This window comes from Saccopteryx bilineata, chromosome 2 (assembly GCF_036850765.1).
Source record: "Saccopteryx bilineata isolate mSacBil1 chromosome 2, mSacBil1_pri_phased_curated, whole genome shotgun sequence".
NCBI classification, from domain to species: domain Eukaryota; kingdom Metazoa; phylum Chordata; class Mammalia; order Chiroptera; family Emballonuridae; genus Saccopteryx; species Saccopteryx bilineata.
In genome coordinates this window covers 375,114,036-375,124,452 of record NC_089491.1, presented here as the reverse complement: position 1 = coordinate 375,124,452, position 10,417 = coordinate 375,114,036, and the positions used below count along the sequence as shown (strand labels likewise).

Sequence of the window (10,417 nt, the reverse complement as noted above, 5' to 3'; positions counted from 1 at the left end):
GTGCTGAGACTCCTTTTTTCAGGAAAAAGGAAAGGGAGGAGGAAGTAACAGGTTTGCCCCCCGCCCTATGTGGAAGACCTGGTTGGTGGTCATCCAAGGGTCGGGGCCTTGACCCTATTGTCCAGTCCTCTGGTCTGGGAGTCTTTCCTGAAGAAAACAAGTTCAGAACACTCTTAGGAAGGACTAAAAAAGTTCTAGATCCTGGTAGTGATGGCTGAAAGGCTGGGGAAGAAGGAGAGTAAGATTGCCTCAGGCTTCCATATGAGGCCTACACGCTACTGCCCCAGTGTCTCTAGTGATTCCTGAGAAGTTCTGGTATATTTTGTGAGTACTCAACACCCATATCTATGGGTGGCGGAAAACAGCCTTTGCCTTCACTGCACCTAAGGGTGAGGGGTGAAGATATGCTCATGGGGTGTTGAGGAAAGCTGCCTCACCAAGATGGCAGGAGGGCACACAGAGGATGAGGTGGAACTGTGATCACATTATGCAGAATCCACGCCAATATGATTCCAGACTGGTTCTTGAACAGGCAGAAGGATGTGAAGGATCGAAAACAGAGCCAGGTCTTGGACAATGGTCTAGAAAACAAGATTCATGAAGACCTGGAGTAGCTGAAGAAAATTCAGGCCCACAGAGAGCTGCACCACTTCTCGGGTCTTCGTGTTAGAGGCCAGCACGCCAAGACCATGGGCCAGGAGTCGTACTGTGGGTGTGTCCAGGAAGAAATAAATCTGTAGGCTTTGTTAATAAATAGTTTATACACCTAAAAAAAAGTATTTCAAGAATTACTGTGGTCCTAGCCAGCTGGCTCAGTTGGTTAGAGCATTGTCCTGAAGTACAGAGGTTGTTGGTTCAATCCCTGGTCAGGGCACATACTGGAACAGATCGATGTCTCTCTCTCTCTCTCTCTCTCTCTCTCGCGCCATTCCTCTTTAGCTAAACTCAAAAAAAAATTTTTTTTTGCCCTGGCCGGTTGGCTCAGCGGTAGAGCGTCGGCCTAGCGTGCGGAGGACCCGGGTTCGATTCCCGGCCAGGGCACACAGGAGAAGCGCCCATTTGCTTCTCCACCCCTCCGCCGCGCTTTCCTCTCTGTCTCTCTCTTCCCCTCCCGCAGCCAAGGCTCCATTGGAGCAAAGATGGCCCGGGCGCTGGGGATGGCTCTGTGGCCTCTGCCTCAGGCGCTAGAGTGGCTCTGGTCGCAACAAGGCGACGCCCCGGAGGGGCAGAGCATGGCCCCCTGGTGGGCAGAGCATCGCCCCATGGTGGGCGTGCCGGGTGGATCCCGGTCGGGCGCATGGGGGAGTCTGTCTGACTGTCTCGCCCTGTTTCCAGCTTTAAAAAAAAAAAAAAGAAAAAAAAAGAAAAAAGAAAAAAAAAAGAAAAAAATTTTTTTAAGTAATTGTAATTCCTTCAAATCCTGTCATCCTCCCCTCCCCCGCATCACAGGCCACATCTTAGGAAATTCAATCCCCTTTTTTCCACTGTGCCAAGCCTATGTGGCTCAATAAAGACCATGCCCCACAGCTTCTTTCCCATTCCCTCAGTCTTAGAGAGAGACCCTCTTGAAGTCTAACTTAAGCTGCAGCCCCCATTTCCGGCCCCTGGGGGTGGGGCTAGAGAGCTCGGGGGCGGAGGCTGAGGCCTTGCGCACGTCCTTGTGCGCTCTCCGGAAGTGGCGCCGCTGCGAGATCCCCTTCCGCTCCGAGGCGCTCCCGGGGCGGCGGAGCCGAGTGCGGCTGGGTAGAAGAGCCGGGCCGGTGGCTGACATGCAGCAGGTGGGTCCAGCAGAAGTCCCCGGTGCCGGGTAGTGCTGCGAGGGTTCTGTCTTGCTAGCGGATCACGCCTTCCTTCCCGGTGTCCGTTCTTGGTTCCGTCCGACCTTTCCCAAACCCCTTGCGTCCTAGGTTCCGCCCCCTTCCTCTGCTCGGCCTCTCTCGCTCGCGCGCTGGGTCAGGGGTCACTGACCCTCCACGGCTCGCCCACCGGAGTGGGTCCCGAGAGGGCGTCCCGGGTTGCTCTCTAGAGCCTCCCTGTTTACTGTGAAGGGAGAGGCGAGGGGGGCGGTCCCTGGGTATTAAGGGCAGGAATTAGATATGGGGACGGGTCAGGTTTTCCTAATGAGGGAAATACCTACGCGTTCCGGTGGGTCTGTGCAACTGATATCCGGTCTCCTTCAACTTCTTTGAAATGACTTTAATTGATATAAAAAAAAAAAAAGAAGGGCCCTTTTAAAGTATCTTTCTCCAGTTCGTAGAGGTGCATAACACCAGTGATACTCATTCCTAATTGACATGATTGACAGGTACTCTCCTCCCAATTTGGGGGGCTCCTCCGCAACAACATCCCCTTACTTTCTTCCTACTGCCCCGTCAGTGGAAATACCATGTCACATTCTCCTCGGCTCCATCCCTTACTCTGTACACCGAATCTGGACGGTCTCATCTACACCCAGGGCTTTAGCTTTACAGCACCGAAATACCAAAACGCGCCCAGATCTACAACTTAAATACAGGCCTTTATTGGAGCCCCAGACTGGGGCATCCAGCTAGCTGCCTGCCCATTGGACAACACCACTTCAGCTGGAGTTCATTGTGTTTGAACTTGAACGGGTCTTTTCCTCTGCAGACTCATTCTTCCCCAGCCACGCCCCATCCCAGTGAAAAACCTGGGCATTATCTTACAGTTTCTCTTCTCCCTCAATTCTCACATCTAAGCGGAGACCTAGCCCAGCTAACTTCCTTCTTTTCTGTTATACCTTTGTGGATGGATGTGTTTTCACCAGATTGCAGCGGCTTCCCAGCAGCTTCCAATCCTGGCTGCCTGCAGCCAGTCTCCAAACTGTAACTCCTGTCATCCTTTTAAAACACAAGTCTCATAGTGTCACTACCTTGCTTAAGACCCTTTGATAATGTAAGTATATGACTATTTTTACAGTAGCATAGAATTCCATTTCCAAAATAGCCACAAAAGACCTTTACAGTGCCCATGTTTTCTATTTCTTTCCTTTTAGTTACCATGAACCTCCATATTGCTTGGTTTAGCAATAAACTAGAAGTTATGTTTCAATTTTTGAACCTAGGTATAGAACTTTGTGTCCCTACTATGTTGACCTAGTTAGATATAGCCTTTACACTTAATTTTAAATGCCTTTTCAGACTTAAGTCCCTCAATATATTACATATGCATTCCAATTTTAAATCTTCTGAAAATTTGACAATTATTCTTTAACTACAAAGTAACTAAAGCAAAATTTGAGTGGGCCAATATAGAGATTAAGGCTTCTTTCTATAGAAAATTCTCTGAGTTAATGTATTTCTTGATTTATTGTTTCATTAGGCCTTGAGTCTTAGCCTTTTCCCTTCTTACTGTAAAATGATGTTTTTTTAATGTTTTAAAAAAATTTATTCATTTTAGAGAGGAGAAAGAGAGAGAGAGAAAGAGAAAGGGGGGAGGAGCAGGAAGCATCAACTCCCAGATGGGCAGAGCGTCGAACCAGACAAGTGCAGGTTTCAAACCGGCGACCTCAGCATTCCAGGTCGATGCTTTATCCACTGTGCCACCACAGGTCAGGCAAATGATGTTTTTAATAGTTGGAGAATATTCAGTAAAATAAATATGGCTTCTGGCTTTTAAAATTCTGAGTTACTATTTCACTAATACATAGTACTTCATTAATACAAGTAGTCTAGGCAGAAATGACAGCACTGTGTCAAATAAGAGACAATACTTAGTATTTAAGTGTAGAGTCCACAGAACTTGGGTAATTCAAAGTGAAGTGAAAGAAAAGCAAAATCTTGTCTGGGTCTTAAGTCTGTGATGTGTGATGGAGAATGTAAAGCTCATAGAAGATGGGATTTGGGAAGGTGTGAGCCCATAAACTGTATTTTAGATGTATGGTGTGTAGGGTCCTATGGAATATCCAGGAATATATATGTAAAACACAGATACCTATATTAACCTGGAATTCTAGAAGGTCTGTAGAGGAGAGAAGATCTGGAATGCTGTAGGAAGCAAGCATGATATATAACCAGAGGAAATGCATTTGCTCAAGAAGAACGGGTAAATAAGAAAGGGGAACATGCAGAAGAGAGAACATTGGGAGCTATCATAAGACTTGTTCAAATTGTGATGTTGACTACCCCACTGGATAAATGTATTCAAAAAGAAACAACTCCATCCACTCCACAAAAGATACCAGGTTCTAATGACTTTATAGGGAAATTTTCACAAACATTAAACTTTTAGGAGCGTACACCAGTGGATTTCTAACTGGAAGTTTTTTTGTTTGCCAGGGGACATCTGTCAATGTCTGGAGACATTTTTGATTGTTACAGCTGGACAAGGTGGTGGAGGAGAGAGCTGTACTACTGGCCTCTAGCAGCTATAGGCCAGAAATGCTGCTAAACATCCTACATGCACAGGACAGCACCCAGAGCGAAACATTATTGGCTCAAATGTCTAGAGAACCAAACTTGAGAAACCTGCCCTAAAGGAATAACATTTAAAAAGGAAAAAAAGTTTATTCTTAGTTTTTTTGTTTTTTTTTTCTTCTGAAGTTGGAAATGGGGAGGCAGTCAGACAGACTCCCACATTCGCCCGACCGGAATCCATCCGGCATGCCCACCAGGGGACAACGCTCTGCCCATCTGGGGCGTCGCTCTGCCGCAACCAGAGCCATTCTAGCGCCTGGAGCCATCCTCAGCGCCCGGGCAAAACTTTGCTCCAATGGAGCCTTGGCTGCGGGAGGGGAAGAGAGAGACAGAGAGGAAAGCGCGGCAGAGGGGTGGAGAAGCAGATGGGCGCTTCTCCTGTGTGCCCTGGTCAGGAATCGAACCCGGGACTCCCGCACGCCAGGCCGACGCTCTACCACTGAGCTAACCGGCCAGGGCCTTAGTTTTAAGACATGATATTCCAAACTAAAAAATGCCAAAGATGGTTACAATGAAATTATGAACGAAGATTATTAGTGTAATCACACCACTATAATATGAGCAAGTCCAGTGTTTTTGTTTTGTTTTGTTTTTTGCAGAGTCAGAGAGAGGGATAGATAGGGACAGATAGGAACGAAGAGAGATGAGAAGCATCAATCATTAGTTGTTGTTTTTTTAATTTTTTATTTATTTATTCATTTTAGAGAGGAGAGGGAGAGACAGAGAGAGAGAAGGAGGGAGAGGAGCTGGAAGCATCAACTCCCATATGTGCCTTGACCAGGCAAGCCCAGGGTTTCGAACCGGTGACCTCAGCATTTCCAGGTCGACGTTTATCCACTGCGCCACCACAGGTCAGGCCAATCATTAGTTTTTTGTTGTGACACCTTAGTTGTTCATTGATTGCTTTCTCATATGTGCCTTGACTGGGGGGCTACAGCAGACCGAGTAACCCCTTGCTCAAGCCAGCGACCTTGGGTCCTAGCTGGTGAGCTTTGCTCAAACCAGATGAGCCTGCGCTCAAGCTGGTGACCTCGGGGTCTCGAACCTGGGTCCTCAGCATCCCAGTCCAACGCTCCATCCACTGTGCCACTGCCTGGTCAGGCTCAAGTCCAATGTTCTTATTCTAAGACTATACCATGACTAAAAAGGCTTTATTTCAGGAATGCATAAATGATTCAACAAAAGAAAACCTAATTAACATCTAATTTCAAAAATAATGGAGAAAAATTTCATTTCAGCATATCCCAACATTATTTTATAGAATTTAATATTCAACCCTAATTTAAAAAATAATAATTTCAGCCTAGTGATTGTAAGACTCTCAACATGGTAAAATGTATATTTTAGGGAAAAAATTATATTGAATGGTGAACTGTTAGAATTAGGAAGAAAAAAAGTATGGCAATCACCACTGTATATTGGGGTATACTTTATCCCATGTAATAAGATAAGATCTAGTAACAGATTTTAGAATGAAAGAAACAAAATAATAATTATATACTTTTTTTTTTTAATTTTTCTGAAGTTGGAAACGGGGAGGCAGTCAGACAGACTCCCGCATGCGCCTGACCGGGATCCACCCACATACCCACCAGGGGGCGATGCTCTGCCCATCTGGGGCATCGCTCCGTTGCAACCAGAGCCATTCTAGTGCCTGAGGCAGAGGCCATAGAGCCATCCTCAGCGCCCAGGCCAACTTTGCTCCAATGGAGCCTTGGCTGTGGGAGAGGAAGAGAGAGACAGAGAAGAAGGAGAGGGAGAGGGGTGGAGAAGCAGATGGGCGCTTCTCTTGTGTGCCCTGGCTGGGAATTGAACCCAGGACTCCTGCACACCAGGCAGACGCTCTACCACTAAGCCAACCGGCCAGGGCCTATATACATATATTTTTGAATGCTTAGACAATCAAAGAGAAAAGAGAATACTCAAATTGTTGAAAGAATATAGAAAATGTTAATAAAGAAAGGTGAGTGAAAAAAATTGATTTACCATATTTCCCCATGTATAAGACGCACCTTTATTTTGGGCCTGACATTTGAAAATATTACATAAAGTTATTGAACTCAAGTTTTAGTCATCATAAAATTCATACAACTCCTCATCACTGTCAAAACTCCTATCCATTAGCTTGTCCTCATTTGTGTCTGATGATGAATCACTGTCTTCAACAATGAGCGCAAAACAAGCACGAAAAAATGGGAAATGCAAGTAAAAAAAATCTGTAAGCACTGTATAAGACACAGCCAGGTTTTAGACGCCACTTTTATTTTTTTAAGTGCGTCTTATATGTGGGGAAATACAGTATCTAATACCAGGAACGATGAACTGATCATCAAGAGTAAAACTTGTCATGCTATTCACTTTAATAATAGTAAAAGTAAGCTTAAAATAGAGGCTTTTTTTTTTTCTTTTTTGCTGCCCACTGCTGCTTCCTCCTGTTTTATATAGTAGCCTCCCACTTTTATGGTGGGAGCTGGGGATGTTCGTTACATGCTGCTATTTAGATCCCCAGACCTATTTATTCTGCTTATCTGTTCTTTCTGGACCCATTATTATTTTTTCTTGTCGATAGAACTAACCTGTAGAGTTCAGTTGATTTAAAATTGTTTGTTAGAGTAGTTTTATTGCTTTCAATCAAAGAACTAAAAAAACTGGTATGTGGAGGGCTGAAAAGAAATAAAAGTTCAATCACAAAAGCAAAAACATACATGTGCATTAGGTATATGTTGTTCCTGAAAATGAAAACCCAATCAATAAAGATGCCAGTTTTCTCCCAAATTAATGATCATAATTCTATGCAGTCACAATTACAATATTGCAGGTGTGACTTTTAACTAACACTGTATTTTATTTCAAAACAAATGAATGAAAATAGAGCAGTTTTTACAAGTATAATGCAGTGGATCTTTCCATCAGATTATAAAAACAAAACAAATAAGCCCTGTTTATTGTAGGAAGGAGCAAGAATAAACACATAGGTGAATAAACATAAAAGAAATTCTGGCGCCTGACCAGGCGGTGGCGCAGTGGATAGAGCATCTGACTGGGATGTGGGGGACCCAGATTCGAGACCCTGAGGTCGCCAGCTTGAGCACGGGCTCATCTGGTTTGAGCAAGGTTCACCAGCTTGAGCCCAAGGTTGCTGGCTCGAGCAAGGGATCACTCAGTCTGCTGTAGCCCCCTGGTCAGGGCACACATGAGAAATCAATCAATGAACAACTAAGGAGCCGCAACAAAGAATTGATGTTTCTCATCTCCATTCCTGTCTATCTGTCCCTATCTGTCCCTCTCTCTGACTCTCCATCTCTGACACACACACACACACACACAAAATAAATTCTGGCAATAATGTTACAAATGATAAAATTCTAATTGAAAAGCAGTAAAAAGTTATTCAAACAAAATTATACCCTTTTCCCCTGTTACACACACACACACAAATGTCAATTTGATTAACATTTTTCAATGTAAAGTATAAAAGCAGAAAAGTTTAAGAAAAATATAGAAGACTACATTCATCACCCTTGGTGTTGGGAGGGTCTAGGTTAGGAAAAAGAAACCCAGCCCTGGCCAGTTGGCTCAGTGGTAAAGCGTCGGCTAGCATGTGGATGTCCTGGGTTTGGTTCCCGGTTAGGGCACACAGGAGAAGTGACCATCTGTTCTCCATCCCTCTCCCTCTCCTCTCTCTCTCTCTCTCTCTCTCTCTCTCTCTCTCATCTCTCATCTCTCATCTCTCATCTCTCTCTCTATCTCCCATGGCCATGGCTCAATTGGTTCAAGTCCATTGGCCCCGCCTGGGTGCTAAGGATGGCTCCATGGAACCTCCACCTCACGCACTAAAAATAGCTCCTATGCATGGCCTCAGATGGGCAGAGTATCGGCCCCAGACAGGGGTTGCTGGATGGATCCTGGTCAGACTGCATGTGGAAGTCTGTCTCTCTAGCTCCCCTCCTCTCACTTGGAAAGGAAGAAAGAAATGAAACCCAGATCAAATATCATAAAGATAAGGACTAATATATCTGTTTACATAAAAATATAAAAGTAAACTTGCTTGACAACAAAAGTTACTGCAGCACCTTGTCCATAATAGCATAGTGGTTGAGAATGAGACTCCTGAATCAGGCTTCCTGGGTTCTAATTCTGTTTTGTGACCCAGATGAGGTCAGTGCCTCAGTTTCCTCATTTGTAAAACAGATAGTAATATGCCTAACTCATAGAATTATCATGAGGATTAAGTGAAATAATGTGTATACAGGGTTTAAAACAGTGAGCACAGGCCTGACCTGTGGTTGCGCAGTGAGTAAACCGTCGACCTGGAATGCTGAGGTCACCGGTTCAAAACCCCGGGCTTGCCTGGCCAAGGCACATATGGGAGTTGACGCTTTCTGCTCCTCCCCCTCTTCTCTCTCTCTCTCTCTCTGTCTCCTCTATCTAAAATGAATCAACTAAAAAAAAAAAAAAGATTTTAAAACAGTGAGCACAGGTGCTCAATAAATAATCGTTATCTATTGTTTGTATGAAAACAATATAGAGCAGTGGTTATGACTTTTAATTTTATAAGCTGCTTGAGGACAGTTGTGGTTTAATTACCCTGTCCCAGAGCCTGAAAGCCTGGCTGTCTGTCAGTGAGTAAGATGCTGTGGTGGACGGCACTGGAGGCAAGATTTGGATTTATCGAGTGGGGATTTAAGACCCAGACCTGGTGTGTTGTCTGCTCGGTAAATGAATTTGGAAACGGATAAATGTTACATGGCAAGTATTAATTCTAGAGAAATGTGCAGAGAGCTCGGGGAACCCAAGGCAGAGAAAGGCCAAGGATGGTTTCCCAGAATTGTTGACAGTTAATGAGAAGGTCTGATGCGAGAGGATGAGTTTACCAGAGGGAGGTGGAAACGCGGGGGAGCTCAGAGAATGGAGAGCTGGGTCCTGAGAACGGAGCTCCTGTTGGGGGAGGCGCTGAGGTGGAGAGGAGCGAAGCAGCAGCCCCTATGCTGAGATTGCGGGTTCCTTTCCTTCCTTAGCCTCGAGGAAGTGCCCCTTGGGTTAGCCTGCAGGGACTGCGCCCTGAGGGGGTACCAAATGTCTGGGGACAAGCGCCCTGGGGTAGGGTCAGCCAGTGGGCTGGGTCTGTGCTTTAGACCAGAAGCTGGGCTGTTTTGCCTTCCTGGAATGCTTCACCCTTCTTGCCTCCGGGGATAGATGTATAGATTCTTCAAGGCCTAGGTCAGATGGCACCTCCTCCCTGTGGCTTTCCCAACCTCACACACTCCAGCCTGGGTCAGATGCTTCTTTCGCTGGAATCCCAGGGTCCTCTTTGTGCATTCCTCCCTGAAAGCGCTGATCATAGCGTAGCACCAGTTATTTATGTCAGCTTCCCTCACCAGACCAGGAGCTGCTGCGTGTCCTCAGGGACTACTAGCACCGTGTCTGGCACATTGTAGGCTCTAGCTTATGTGTGCTGCATTAAATTGGGCTCTTGCACACCTAGACTTGTACAGGTGAGACCAAAAATCCTGAACATTTGACAGCTCATACTTGTTCCATTGAGTGGCAGAAATTGTTGGCTCTGTTTTATAGATGAGGAAGCTGACATGGCCAGTTAGGTCAAGGTCGCTCAGCAGGGACTTAAGAACTGTCTCCTGACTCCAGGTCCATAGCTGTGTCCTGAACTGCCTCAGAGTCGTAGCCCCCAAAGGGGCAGCTGTCACATCAGTGGGATAAGGGAAAAGGAGGCCATTCCATCTGACTAATTATGTATCCCAGTTGTGAACTTTTTCTGTCTCAGAAGTGGCTGATCCTGGGTTTTAGCCTATGAGGGAGGGGTCTAAGCTGACCCACTTCTACCCCTGCAGGGGACCCTCCTGGAGTGGGCTGATAGGACTGGGATCTGTCCCGGAAGATGACTGGCCCTTTCCGGACTGACCTTGAGAACTGATCTCATTAGCCCCAGGTTTACCCAACAGCACTAAGGGGTGGGGTGAGGCCTG

At 45.7% G+C, this 10,417-nt stretch overlaps 1 protein-coding gene, 1 non-coding gene and 1 pseudogene across 5 annotated transcripts in view; 2 read left to right on the top strand and 1 right to left on the bottom strand.

Moving 5' to 3' along the window:
* The first annotated feature begins 210 nt into the window (after positions 1 to 210).
* On the top strand, positions 211 to 732 carry LOC136322679 (small ribosomal subunit protein uS13-like; annotated as a pseudogene).
* Positions 733 to 1,626: 894 nt separating this feature from the next.
* Positions 1,627 to 10,417, top strand: part of STARD3 (StAR related lipid transfer domain containing 3) — a 30,811-nt gene continuing 22,020 nt past the window's right edge. For 3 of the 4 annotated variants that reach the window (XM_066263738.1, XM_066263740.1, XM_066263739.1), the window contains exon 1: positions 1,630 to 1,778. The gene's annotated coding sequence lies outside the window, so the exon portion shown is untranslated. Of the gene's footprint in view, positions 1,779 to 10,417 lie in introns of all 4 variants that reach the window. The other variant, XM_066263741.1, reaches the window with a different exon arrangement.
* TRNAT-GGU (transfer RNA threonine (anticodon GGU)) lies at positions 6,228 to 6,303 on the bottom strand. The gene has a single exon. It is a non-coding gene; the product is annotated as a tRNA-Thr (tRNA).